This window comes from Haliotis rubra, unplaced genomic scaffold (genome assembly GCF_003918875.1).
Source record: "Haliotis rubra isolate DU_JTF1 unplaced genomic scaffold, ASM391887v1 Scf172, whole genome shotgun sequence".
In the NCBI taxonomy this organism is placed as follows: Eukaryota; Metazoa; Mollusca; class Gastropoda; order Lepetellida; family Haliotidae; genus Haliotis; species Haliotis rubra.
In genome coordinates this window covers 515,673-530,648 of record NW_025765692.1, presented here as the reverse complement: position 1 = coordinate 530,648, position 14,976 = coordinate 515,673, and the positions used below count along the sequence as shown (strand labels likewise).

Genomic DNA, 14,976 nt, shown 5'->3' with positions numbered 1-14,976 from the left:
TTTTATGTCTGCCGTTTGTCCTGGGGCAACATAGAAGGCTCCTTAGATCTTGTACTGTTGATTGGTTGTGGGTATTCGGTGGTGATATGGCATATATGTAATGTCACCCACCTACCCACCCACCTATCCACCCACCACCCACCCACCCACCCACCTATCTACCCACCTATCCACCCACCTACCCACCCACCTATCTACCCACCTATCCACCCACCCATGCTCCCACCTACCCATGCTCCCACCAACAATCAGCCTATCATTACATGTATCCAGCAAAGTATAAGGTCATCAGAACATCTATCCAAATTTACCTGACTGGAGATCTGCCTACACATCATGTTATTAATAGATAACACAATAAAACATTAATGTGACCAAGAAGTCAATTCTAGTTCCATAAATGCCAGTAGCAGAGGAGTGGGAGGATGTGGAACACTATGTTCAGGCTGCATCCCTACAGAGTCAAACTCAGATGTCCTGCAGCACCTGGAATAACCACTGGGCCCCCTGCATCAGGAAATATTGATGACACAGCTCTTTTACAGTTCACTCAGGACACACACAAGTGACACAAGTAACTCAAGTACAGATTTGCTTCTTGAATACAACCCTTCCCTCTTCAACTTCTGTTGTGAGCTATTATCGGATGGCAGAGGACTGATGCTCTCTCCTCAACCGATGGCTTGTATGGGAGATATCCTCTGGGCATGGGCTGATAGCCTGGACCTATTGTGTATCAATGTGTAAAGAAGTGGAATGCTTGCCTACACCTCCACACACCACAACCTATCTGCTAGCTCTACATGGCCTGTGTACAGATCGATTCTTACCACATCCTGCGGAATAGCTGCTTCTAGCTACAAATCGGCTGTGAACTTAGCGAAGTTTGAAGTTCTATTTTAATGCCACTTGGTGACCATTGTTGATGGTATTGATATTCCAGCAGCAGTCTCCTCCGTACAGCCAGTATATAACATATACGCGACCTATTGTTACCTGTTGTCATTACTGTTGTGATTTCAGCTTATTTATGCACCCAATTACAGGCAACCATGGCTGTCAATACTTGTCAATTATCCAGTGTTTGCTTTAGTTCAGAATCATACATTATTCAGAACTATCTACTCACAATGGCTTCAATTTATAGAAGTCTGGCTGTGAGGGAATGAATTTTCATCTGAAATGGGTTTGTTAATCCTGTCTGACATTGTAGCATGGCAGGACTGTAAACACTATATATAGCAGAACAGCATTACCCACATGTCACAGTGACATTGACGTGCAGGTTCTCATCTCACCTGGACGTGAATAATCACCTGTCATAGATGACAGAAATGTTCAAGTGGGTCTTTTTACACCTTAATTTTCCCCTAGTGGACACGCCCGTCATTAAGACATCAACTGACCCAGGTTCTTCCTGTATATTTTATGGATCATGCTGACACATGTCTACCTTCATCAAATTCAACTGGTCTATATTGGGATTATTAATGTAAAATTAGAAACAAGTTTTGGCAGGATCTTTGTTCCAAGTCCTGAACACATGGTCCTTTAATACAAGGTCGTAGATAGGGCTTCAGTGTTTTATCTGAGAGTCAGGTAGCTGGGTACATCCGTCTTGCTTGTGTATGAGTGACAGCCTGCTGGTGTGTGTAATCTATGATGGAAAGATTGAGAATCTGTGACACTTTTCTGGGCCCAGATAATACAGGTAATCTCTTGTCTGGGCAGAGGGAGAGTTAAAACACACTGAGGTCTCTATGGCTGTGGTATAAATACACAGTAGAGTACATAGCTGAGTCAAGTTAAGCAGGATAATATACTTCTTAACAAATGATAAGCTCAGGGGATCAGACTGGTTTCATCATTGTGAAATGTAGGTCAGTATTAGAGTATTTATGGCATGTTTCCTGGAAGACAGGTGGCTGGTGGTTACAAGATATTAATTAAAGAAAGTTGAAACCATTTGTGTTTTAAATGATGGTAACACGACCCAGCCGCAGGTGTGGGTTGATGGGGAAACGGGAGTTAGAGGCTAGGTCCATCATGGTGAATGGGTAGCCGACATGATGACAGGGTCTGATTATAGGGGATGTTTAGTGTGGATTTACCTGGTTCATTAAAGCCACGGCATTTTTTACAGGAGAAGAAATAAAGGTTGAAATCAGCTGTCAACCCTGACCAGACTGTTTCCCCAGCTGAGCCAGTGACCTCATTAGTGAGGTGTAAAGAGATTGGGAGATTAACCATGGTCTGAATGGTGTTAACCACAGAGGCAGCTCACACTATGTAACTGCTATACAATCTGCCAGTCACTAATTCCATAACCGCCACTGACATTCCAAACTGTTCAGCGTGATTGATTATACTTCAATTTAGATGTTATGCAAGATTTTTCCTCTGCATGGATCAGGTACTGGCAATGAAAGGGTTGGTGTAATTGGACAAATAGGTTTTTGATATTGATAAATAGCTAGGTAAGGATTAGTGACTTGTTTCATGGAGTCAGTGCTATGTCTGAATGAAAGTCACGCCAACAAAGGGTTTCCTGTCTCATTGATTCACGACTGGAACATTGATAACTTCAAAGCAGAACTTTGGTAACAATAAAATTTCATGCATCACGAATCTAATGAGATAATTATATTTTCTGTAGAATTTTATTAACATTAATAAAGAGACCAGCATTAAGTTTGGGTAGCCATTCGTTATTCATGCAAATCAAGTAGAAAACATTTGAAGACAAATTCCAAACATGTTGGGAAGCCAAACAGATTCAATTCCGAAGCAATTTCCTGACAGTCGCAAGTAAAGTTCCCCGGAATAAGTCACATGCTGTGTAAAGGTCGAAGGTAAATTGAGATTTACACCCAACTTGTGATTTGGAGATTGATTGACTGTGTGGCATTGTAAGTGTGTTAGTATGTTTGTGTACAGTGGAGCGTGGAATACAATCAGGTGTGCGATGTTTAACCACGTGAAAAGCCCTCTCACCTGGCCGTACACCTGTGTTAATGTATTGTGAGACACACGTTCCAATCATCCAAACAGGCATTCCTTGATCACTCAGTGGAACTGTCACGACCGTCAGGGACCTAGGGTACCTTCAATGGGAATACCGAGATCCGTGGAATTCAGTGTCAGTCACTGCATTAACCTCTCAGCTGGTGTCTGAACACTATCATCAAAGTGGCCATTATTGTTTTTTTATTTAATGTTATTTTTAAGTAGCTGTAATAATATTTTCATTGTGAAAAGCATTGGAGCTGAAATTCATCTACAAGGCAATCTTATCTTTGCATCACATTCAGCAGACTTTATCAATGATATTAATGTATTGGCAATTATTCACTGAGCTTACCAGACGGAAAATACTTGACTTTCGGAGATATGGCTGAAGAGGCAGACTATGAAGGAAATGGCAGAGATCAGTAGTTAAAGAAAATGGAGAAAGTTGCTCATTGATTTGCCATTAGCTTTCTATTTTCTCCTCTAAACAAATCACAGCATGCCCAGGCAGACAGTTGATACACAAGACTGTAATTAGATCTATGAAAATATACAATCGACCTTTGAAATAAAATTCCATGCTAATAGGGAGATTGGATGTAATCTTATAATCTTGCCTTCAAAGAAAGTATCAACACAAAGGTATTTCTTCAAATTAAAGATTCAAAGGTTTGTATAGAAAGCACCCCATGCATGAAGTTTAGTAGTTGAAGCCCTTACATTATATGGCAGCGGTCAGCATGATGTTTATCCCTGTGTTACCTAATGTGATGACCATCTCATCCTGGACTTGCCCTCTAGCCTTTGATGTGAGAGGGTCCCAGCAGGCTGTGTGACCCCCCAATCCCTTTCTCTACCCCCTACATCCTTGCCCAGGTGGATAATGGAAATATGTTGTGCAGTTCAAATCAAAATTCATTTTACATGATACATTTTACATGATACATTTTACATGATACATTCAACATCTGCTATGTTTATGACCTACTCTTTACCCACCAACCCTTCCCAACTGTCACCACTTCCTTCTTACCGACAAGTCTTCCAACCTGCCCCACTCTCCAGCCTCTACCCAGGTGGAACACAGAAAGAAGCAGATTTCATCTTCACTGACAATGTAGCATGTGTAACAACTACTGCTTTAAACTGATACAGATTCCTGTTTTGAGTTTTCAGTGAGTGAGTGAGTGAGTTGAGTTGCATTATGTTCAACATTATTCCACCCTTACCAAGGCACCACACCCCGCTCCTACCCCCAACACACACTCATCCCACCAACCCACCACCCCCAACACACACTCATCCCACCAACCCACCACCACCCAACGCACACACACACACACACACACACACACACACACACACACACACAAAAACCATTAGTCTGTCTTCCACACCTTTATAGAGGATGTGAGATGGTCAATCAAGTGGACACTCGAGTACAAGTTGCTTCTGAGAGTTAAATAATTCCCCTGACAAGTAAGGTACCAGAAAAGAATTTAAGTGAGTTTCATAAATCCGACCCTTCTGAATCGTGTTTTACACATACCTAGGGGACAAGGAACACAGGTCCCTGGTCTTAGCCTTCATCTCATTATCCAGCACTCCACGCTAGACCCAAACTTCAAGGCCTAGTTAGCGGAATTAACAGTAACCCTAGCTCTAGACTGATATCATAGACTCTAGATGTTTCCGCAGATCCCAGACTGTTTTCGTAGGCGGGAGTAGATTTGGGTAAAATGTCTGATAAAGGAGAAACCTGATTCACAGTGAAGATTAATTTGCCATTTGTTTCATGTTTCCCCATCAAATGGAGTCCAGATTTACAGTAATACTGACATCCTATCCCCTACCAATCTGCATTCCAAATAAGCAGCTTTATCTACATCCACAAATCAAACATAAAACTCTCAAGAGACTATCAGTTGCCATTTATGATGTAGAGATTCTCTATTTCCTTGATGTATTTTTATTGCTTCTGCTTCTGAGAGACAAAAACTCATGATAAAATACAAAAAATACCTCTTTACTTACGGTAAATGTGATTTATTCTTGGATTAATATTCAGTGGCTAAATTTCAACATTAAGACGAAATCTTATCATCAAAATCAAAATTACCTTCTTTACTTTTATGACTTTATGGATTTTTGGGAGGAATTGTTTTATAAGTGATCTTAGGATCCAAATAAAAAGAGATGTTTTTCCCCCCCCAAATACACTTGACTTCCTTGAGTGGTAGCTATGACATAAGCAGCATCAGGTCCCCCATGCTGGAGTGTAGCCAAACATAAAGCGTCCTGCGTGTTGGTACACAAACAGTATGTTCTGCTTTGTCACGTAAACGTACTGTCTGTCAGGTAAATTTTAACTCAGTGATGCGATATTATGGTCTTTCCAAACTGACATTTCTAATATAGTATGTTGCTGATACACCTACACAGGTTTCTGGGATGTTATCTGCAGTAGTTGGGGCGGTGGGGTAGCCTAGTGGTTAAAGCGTTGGCTCGTCACGCCGAAGACCCGGGTTCGATTCCCCACATGGGCACAATGTGTTAAGCCCATTTCTGGTGTCCCCCGCCGTGATATTGCTGGAATATTGCTAAAAGCAGCGTAAAACTAAAACTCAGTCAGTCAGTCTGCAGTAGTTACAGACCTCACAGATCTAACTGATTCCATCCCATCTCGTCCTCACATAAACCAGCCGATCTTCCCTCTTACCATATCATCAGTAAATACAATAACAAAAAAACATTGCAGGAAACTTTCATTCAGGTAGTCTAAACATAGACTAACAACTAGTTTTTGAAATGAACATATTTTGCAGAAAAAAACAGTACCTAAATTATAATCATAAAATATAATAAAAAGGAGTCCAGGGACTTTCTTTGACTTGCCACATAATATAGATTTGCATTGGGGGTCTTGGATATTTGTTTCAAGATCTGTATGACAGATTAGTCTTAACATAGCAGCTTCAGTATAAGGAAACACAAATGGTAAGCTCATAAATGGAAAATAAAGCACACCACCAGAATAGACTCTGAAGTCTAATATTTCACCCTGTAAGTTTGAGAATATTTATGTCAACCCCGACTAGTCTTTAACCTGTTTATTGATTCACCAAGATAAAAGCTAACTTAGAGTTTCTCCCTACACAAGACAGGAGATCAGATCAAACATATGTCCTGTATATCAGAGAAGCCTGTATACTAACAGCCGCATGACCCACTGATCAGCTCCATACGGGGAGAGTTGAAGGGCAAATGAAGATTAATGTGGACTTGATAGAAGACAAATCAGACCAGATCGATCTCTCCAACACTTATTCCACTCAGAAACATGCTGTAATACAACAGAATAGCCAGTCCAACATGACAGGGGAAGATGTTCGATATTCTTCATCTGTGTCAGTTGAATTATATATTTAGAGTTCAATTTGAAATCCTGATCAAATCAAGAATAAAATAGATTTGTAGAGAACAATTGGAGTCTGTAATTGACATTCCCAATATAGAACCATGGTGTGTATGAAACCAGTAGTTTGATGCGCTGTGAGGTGAACAAGCGTAGTATTGATTGTGTATACACTTGAATGAGATCGTCAGTTGAGCTAACTTCAATCTGTCAATGGTTCAGGATGCTGCTAATTTGGCAGTTGAGTTAATACATCCCAACACTGGTTCTTGACTGTTACAACAAACTGTTCTCGTACCATGGTACATAACGAGAGACATGTTCTAGCTACTCGTACTGTGTTGCTTCATGATCTTCTAGCTTCTCGTACCACGGTACTTCATGTAACACGTCATCTTCCAGCTACAATCAATGAACCATGGTCCACACTACACCATATACTTTCGTTATCCCTTGCTCACTTAATCCTCTGTTAGCATAATCCTCTGCTAGTTTAATCCTCTGTTAACAATTTAATCCTCTGTTCCCTGAACAATGTGAGTGAGGATGGAATAACGCCAGTTTCAGCAATATTTCAGCAATATTTCAGCAATATCATGGGAAAGGACACCAGAAATGTTCTTCACACATTGCACCCAAATTGCAGGATTGAACCCGTTCTGTGTGAAGAGTGAACATTATACTGGGCTATCCCATCCAACCACACTCAACAAGAAGTGTTGTTCTTGGAACATGGAGTCAATACTGAAACTGAAGTCTACTGATATTTCCCTGAGACGTGTAACTACAAAAGGAGCTCATACCATGAACATATGATAACAGTGATAGATATCTCCACTAGATTTTGTCAGTGAAGTAATTCAGTGCTGTGGACTATTCAGGGCACGCTGTAGGGGGATTTTTCAACTAGTACTGACACCTACAACAATGTTCTTATCACTGTGGATTCCTACCTGAAATACCGGAACGTTTTCTCGACAGAACCAGACTGTAGATTATGAAGTCTCTCCTTGCTGTTATACACCCAACAAACTATGTAGGAACCTACTTTCTGTATCTCAGGGCGGATCTTTGTATGAGCTGGGTCTAAATATAAATGCCAACTCATACGTTTTAAAGAGTGACAATGTATGCAATGGTTTATGCCTCAAGTCACATTCCAGTCACTCACTGAAGCCTCCAAATCATGACCACTCAACTGAGCCTAAATCTCGGTGACAGACTTGATTGGTAGGCAGCTATGAGGTAGCAGTGTTTATGCAACACACTGTCTGAAGGCAGGCTACCGAACAGTGTTAGAATTAATGTCCTGCTGCTCTGTGCCCAACCTGTCACGCTTGATGTGTCAGAAGCGGAGTCACAATTATTTAAATAGTATGCACTATACCGCATCCTAAATAGACATATATTAGACTCACACCTTAAGAGTCTAAAAAATTGGGGTGCAATTATAGCAAAGTAGTGAATTGAATGAGGCTAGGGTGACACTTCAGGTGTCTGATCTGCCAGTAATACCTGCAGGATCATTCATGTTGAACACATTACCCAGTGACAACGATGACACCAGTCTCTGATCCCCATTCAGTCTACACGTCATAATCACATAGAGTCTTGCATTCAAGCCCAGTCATGGTGCACATTGAAAAGTTCTATGGTGAAAAAATAAACTTGTGCCTGAGAGATGTTTACATTTGATCCAAGGATAGACAGTGAGGCCTGGTGTTGTGTGATAAGCTTGACATGACACTGTCACTGTGTGAGATTGCAGTTATTTGGGGGGTGTCAGTCTTCACCCAGCTCATCCACAGTCTACAGTTTCATCTCCTGACCCACATAATGCACTAACAACCATTTGTCAAGGGCTCTGAAACTGTTTGATAGATCTGACAGCGTTCAGGCTAACTGACAAGTTTGACATGTTATAGCGACTGACTTGTAACAGACATGAAGATAATATCCCTGGTGATTGTCAACCAAAGGCCCACTTGAATGACAACTGTTATCAAATCCTGAGTTATGACAATTCACCCAAACCATGTCACGTCAATAACTATTTGAAATCCTGCCTTGTAACCTACCCTGCCACACAACAAGTGATCTAGCATTAAAGGTACACAGACCACAGCCAACTGTTGTAGCTGACCGTGTGTCTCACAGCTAACTATTGTACCTGCTCATGGTATAAATCCTGTATAACACACCTGTATATCCTGGTCAGGCAGGCTAGTCCATCAAGGTATTCCAAGCTTGCCTTCTCTCAGTATATCCTTCAGTACCACAGTGTGGTGGACTGACTGCCAGCCTAGATCCCACACACTCTCTGCCAGAGCTCCCTCCACTGCCAGCTAGCAGTCTCTATTGATTGAGGTGTATGGTCATGTGACCAGTGTTTGTACAGTGAGCATGTGTGCTGCTGCTTGCAGAGGTCAGGTCAACAGGAAGTACTGTCAACAGGGGCTGGCTCCTTATTTTTATTTTATTTTATTTTATTTTATTTTATTTTATTTTATTTTATTTTATTTTATTTTATTTTATTTTATTTTATGTTTTATTTTTTTTATTTTTTTTATTTTTTTTGTTTTTTTTTATATATTTTTTTTACATAGCTTATTTCATTTTTACAAGTCATATTGATGCTGTTTAATTTATTTTTATGTTACATTAATATGGAATCTTTTTGTCTCTGATGGTATTACATTGTTTTAGTTACTCATTTTCTCTCACTTTTCTTTATTTCAGTTATTTCAGCTTAAAACTGTCTTTTTGATGAATAACAAAACCCGAAATTGGAGACTGTAGTTTTCTATCTTCTTCTGAAACTCAGTAATAACTGTTCTCCGGGCTATCAGTCTTTTCAAACAGTCAATTACTTTGTGTCTTCCTCCTCCATACTGTTGTAGTAGCGGCTGCAGCAGCAGTCCCTCCATGGGATGGCTGAACGTCACAGCAACGCCAACATCTGTGTGACAAACCTTCGCTGTCACTCCAGGATACACCAGTCACTAGGCAAAGACTGATAGTCACTGGAATGAAAATCTCTGTTGCTAGGCAACTCAAAGAAAGCAATACTGAGGTAATGGGTGTTTGTAGGAAGAACTGCACCTATCAGAAGATTGAATGTTTCTTAGAAATGTCAAATTAGAGTTTTCTGATGTTTATCAAAGCTTTCTAAACAAACCTGATTTGTAGGTGTAGCTGAAGTAGTCCACATCCAGTGTTTGGTTATAGTAGTAGGTTCTGGAATCTGTATTTCAATAGGTAAATGAAAGTCATTTGACAAGAATCGAAGTTAAGCATGTAATTGGCAGCCTTCATGGAATGTTTTTTGTCAGGAGGAAGCATGTAGTGTTTGAGGAAGCTCTCTCCTGGAGGTGGGTTAATTACAGTCAAAACATGGGCATTAATCCCTTCCGTTCTTATTGAGCATCTGATTTCTGATACAGCGTCCTGCTGTGGTGGTAATATCTCCATTGTCACAGCAAACCTGGCTAATTAACAGATCATCACAGGATGCTGTTCCTTGTTGACAGAGGTGTTAATTAGCTTATCTCGATTTGGTATTTAACTGCTAATTAGCACAATAGGGAATATATAGAAACAAGAAAATGTTGATATATTGTATGGATGAAAGTGGATTAGACCACACATCCAAAACGAACTTCGTGACAAAAGCACCATCTAGTTCATTGTATAAAAACATAGCCCAGAAATAATATTATATTCTCTCCAGTAATGATATCAATACCATTTGTTTAAATATTTATGATTCAACATATGAATCTTGATGCATCAACATTTATCCATTAAAAATATTTTATTCATGACTTTTATGCCCACATATTTGAAGTATTGTTGTAAACATGAATTGTGGCAGTGTTTTCACATTGTTTCTGATACTTGATGGAATTTACTACAATAATTTATAACCACATTTCCTCAATATACAAGAATGTGTAGACACCAGACTGTGTGGAACTCTCTTCAGGACAATATAAAATATGCAGAGTATTCACACTGAATGTCTCCTTGCAACACAATGCCATACAAGTGTCTAGATTAATAAAATATTGGCTATCAAAATTCATGTCGGTCTTTATGTCTTCTGGCCATTGTTATTTTGATCACTGGATTGTCTGGTCCAGACTTGATTTTTTTCTAGACCACCATATAGCTGGAATATTGCTGAGTGCATCGTTAAACATCAGACAAACAAATTCTAATGCACAGTAAAATCCGAAACATCATTTGTATGTTACCTTTGGATGACATAAACCATCCACTGTGAGTGAAGTGTAAAGATTTAAGGTTGTATGATAATGCTCACAATGGAATAATAAAACTACAAGGTAAATATAGCTGTCATATATGCTGTAAAGTTATTCGAAGACATGAACGTTATTTGCCACAGTTTCCCGTAAATCGTACAGATCAGCCAATCAATGATCACAAGACAAACTGAAGCCTTCACTTGTGTACGAGTTGATGGTGGTCATTGTCTAAGTCGTACGTTGGCTTGGCTGGATGTGGAGAACAAGTGCAGGACACACGTATCCATTACCAGGACAAAAGGGTTGTTAGCGGTTAACAACACAGTGTTGGGGCAGGGGCTCAGCATTATCGGGGCTCAACACCTCCCTATTGCAGTGATAACATTTACAATGTCCCCTTGTCTTATCTCAAGTGATGCTTATTTCAGGAGTGGGATCTACTGGTGGGAAAGGTTCATATGTTAAAAGTTGAGGTATCTGAAGATAAAGTTTCTTTGAAGTAAACCTGGACTTTGGTATGGTAGTGTCGGGGATCAGGTCAGCTGGAGCAGCTATTTGATTATACTGTGTTGATTCTCTAAAGATACTTGCGAGGAAATCACTGCATAAATATTATTCCTGAAAAGAATCAACACATTCAAAAACATTAATTAAGAAAGTACAGTTTTTCTATTTCCACATATACATTTCACGCTGACAGATCAAAGGGAGAATCTAGTATGGTGGATGCTGTTTGTTGCCTATGATCCAATGAAATGGATATGAGGGTTGACAGGTGACTGACAAATCCATAAGATCACAGGCTGTCATTACCATGACATAACAGACCCTCCCCGAGAGCTGAAGATTCTGAAATATTGAACATTCTGATGGATCTACCTTGTACAGTGGTTCATAGTTTACTTGCTTGGACACTGTCATCGACTAGGTTGACTCAAGTCATATCAGCATCATAACTCAAATGTGTGATTAATGATGCTCAAATGACTCTGGAACGTCATCGCATCATCAGCAGCCCTCTTTCTGCTTCAGGGTACATGCCCTGGGGTAACTCAGTTTTTATGTTGTGACGAATTGTTTCTATTTTTGGAACTGTAGTTCCTATTTTTAATCCATGCTGTGGAAGTGTATAATGGATGATACTATGTGTCCAGGGTTACACTCAAAGTTCAGGCCGCATCCCAGGGCTATAGGAGCACCTGCCGACTCAGCTCAATACTTGACCTTCAGACAGGCAAGGTGAAACACTAGAGCCTCGGCCAACAGTTGTGTGGTGAGATTCCACTTTAGGAGATTTGTAGAAACAAGGCATGGAATAACAAGTGACACTTGATAGGAAAGGAATATGACCACCTGCTAATAAAGGTGAAAGTGTATCTCTCGAGTTTGTGAGGGTTTGTTCAGTTGATGGGGATGTTGACACATGCAGTGTTGGAGCTTGTACAAAGTGGAAGCAACATCAGTGACAACTGAATAATTATCAGATTTGTTCAAAATGGTAATTAAGGCCTTCACTTTTCTTAACCAAATACATGAATATACCGAGTTCTTTTTGAAACTGATAAAAAAACCACAAGTCTTGTTTATAGACATGTAATCCTAACAAATGATATCATTGCTGATTGCCTGTTGCACCCTTTCACTGACTACAGGAAGTTATATTGTATGTGTGAGGTGAACCAGCTGCTTCCTGTATTGTCTAGTCTCTGTCCTTGAGGAGTCATGATCATGTATCACCTGGCAACAGTGTAATCTGTACAGTCTCATTGTATGACATCTGTCTTACACCAGTGCAATTAGCAGACCATCTGATAGTGTGATACTTAATGACAGGAACTGCCAGCTCAATTACGTCAAGGTGTAATGACTGCTGGTTCTGAGGGTGTCATGACATACCAGCAACTGTGACTAGTCAGTCAATAGGGCTGGATAGCCTGGGCTATGTTGGTGGTGTTTCCTTCATACTGTTTCTGTAGGCTTATGTAGACTGTAGGCAACTGTGACTAGTCTGTCAATAGGGCTGGATAGCCTGGGCTATGTTGTTGGTGGTGTTTCCTTCACACTGTTGCATTTAGGCTTATGTAGACTGTAGGTTTATGTAGACTGTTGCTGTGATCTTATGAAGACTATCACAGGCTTATGTAGACTGTTTTTAGGCTTAATTAGACTGTTGATGTGTGCTTACATTGACTGTTGAAGGCTTATGTAGACTTGCTGTGGGATAATGTAAATTGTTGCTATGGTTTTATGACTACTGTCATAGGCTTATGTAGGCCATTGTAGGCTTATGTAAACTGTCATAGGCTTATGTAGGCCATTGTAGGCTTATGAAAACTGTCATAGGCTTATGTAGGCCATTGTAGGCTTATGTAAACAGCCATAGGCTTATGTAGGCCATTGTAGGCTTATGAAAACTGTCATAGGCTTATGTAGGCCATTGTAATTTGTAGGCTTATGTAAACTGCCATAGGCTTATGTAGGCCATTGTAGGCTTATGTAAACAGCCATAGGCTTATGTAGACCATTGCAGACTTATGTGGACTTAAAGGCTTGTGTAAAATTGCTGTGGACTTATGTAGACTGTTGAAAGCTTATATAGACTTGCTTAGGCTTATTTTGAGTGTTCTGGACTTATGTAGACTTTTTCTCTTGGCTTATGTAGGCTGTTTTAGGCTGTAGAATTATGAAGTCTGTTGTTGTAGGTCTATCATCATATTGGTGTTACAAGGGACATCAGTAACATCAGTACCGACCAATACTTTGTCACATCTCAAGGCATCATGTAAGAGAGTCTGTGAGACTGGTAGGCAGTGTAAGTGTGGCAGCTGTTAAGGAGGCAGTTGTAGTGTTAGATACAAGTAAGAATCTTAAAGGTTAGTTTGTGTTTACAAGTCCTGAACAAGATTCACTTTACAGTGACTCCACAATGGAGAGGCTACCCATCTCAGGAACCTTAGACTAACACAACAAATAATTCCATTCAAGTTGGAAAGGAGCCCCAGTGAGATTAGAGAAGCTGATGGAAATCTGGACTTGTTTCATTCAGAGCTTTAGCTCTGCAGAAAGGTTGATTGAAGGGAAAATATGCAAGTAGCAATCACCAGCAATAGGAACCATTGATCTACACAGGTAATGTAGAGTGTAATCCTCTGATACACACTGTCCTAACATAACAATAAATGGTCCCCATTTAGAACATTATATAATGACTGGTCCCTGACAGACAGAGAATTAAATGAGTAAGGGTCTCTGATAGACAATGGGGTTCTAGTTTATGAGCATGTCTATTTTTCCTGTATTGATACTGCTCTTTAATGGAATGTAAAAGCAATAAACATATGTTATCTGATATACACATGATCTGTATAAAGTCTGAACCAATCTACAAAGAGGAAGTACAGTCTTTATGACTTGTCATTAGAAACCGTATAGAAACTATATTGAGATATTTAGAGACCTTATGGAGGCTATGTCAAGACAATTAGGAGACCATATAGAGACTTATATTATAAAGACTGTGAAGCAAGAATACAGAGACCACTTGGACAGCATATGAAGACAATACTGAGAACATAGCCAAATAGAGACCCCGTGGAGACCATATAGCGACTGGTAGTTAGTCTCTGCTCCCAAACACATGGCGGACCCAGCACTGCCTGAGGTGCCTGAGCTCTAGCTCAGATGGCGGCCAGGTGAAGAGTGCAGTGATGACCACTGAGGAGAGTGATACATGTTTCACCACACTGTACAGTCTGATTAATGTATGTAGGGGTCGTGATAGTGTGTAATGGCTGCATCCAGTGACAGTTGACAGATGATAATGATCACACTGATGTAACCTCCTGACACCAAGCATCACCAGCGGTGGACCCGATGAATCTCCACCATCACCCCAGCTGTCTCAGAGGGATGGATGGGTCTACCAGACTCACCCATACTCAATTGGAAAACAGTGAGTGAGTGAGTGAGTGGTTTTAAGCTGCTTTAAGCTGTGTTCCAACGATATTAGTAAGGTTGGTTGGTTGTTGTTTAACGCCACACTCAGCAATATTCCAGCTATATGGTGGCGGTCTGTAAATAGTCGAGTCTGGACCAGATAATCCAGTGATCAACATCATGAACATCGATCTATGCAATTGGGATACAATGACATGTGTCAACCAAGTCAGCAAGCCTGACCACCCGATCCCTTATTAGTAAGGGACATCAGAAATATTCTTCACCCATTGTAACCATGTGGAAATCAAACCTTAGCCCTCAGCAGGATAGCGAACTCTTACACTG

At 40.3% G+C, this 14,976-nt stretch overlaps 2 protein-coding genes across 4 annotated transcripts in view; one reads left to right on the top strand and one right to left on the bottom strand.

Annotated features, from left to right (window-relative positions):
* LOC124272719 (protein YIPF5-like) overlaps nt 1-14,976 on the top strand; it is a 153,307-nt gene that overhangs the window by 34,869 nt on the left and 103,462 nt on the right. The window lies entirely within an intron of this gene.
* Nucleotides 1-14,976, bottom strand: part of LOC124272718 (slit homolog 1 protein-like) — a 41,264-nt gene that overhangs the window by 16,142 nt on the left and 10,146 nt on the right. Inside the window, exon 1 of one of the 3 annotated variants that reach the window (XM_046707908.1) lies at nt 8,626-8,796. The exons of 1 other annotated variant lie outside the window; for it this stretch is intronic. The gene's annotated coding sequence lies outside the window, so the exon portion shown is untranslated. Of the gene's footprint in view, nt 1-7,377; nt 7,473-8,625; nt 8,797-14,976 lie in introns of those variants that run through there. One more of the 3 variants, XM_046707909.1, reaches the window with a different exon arrangement.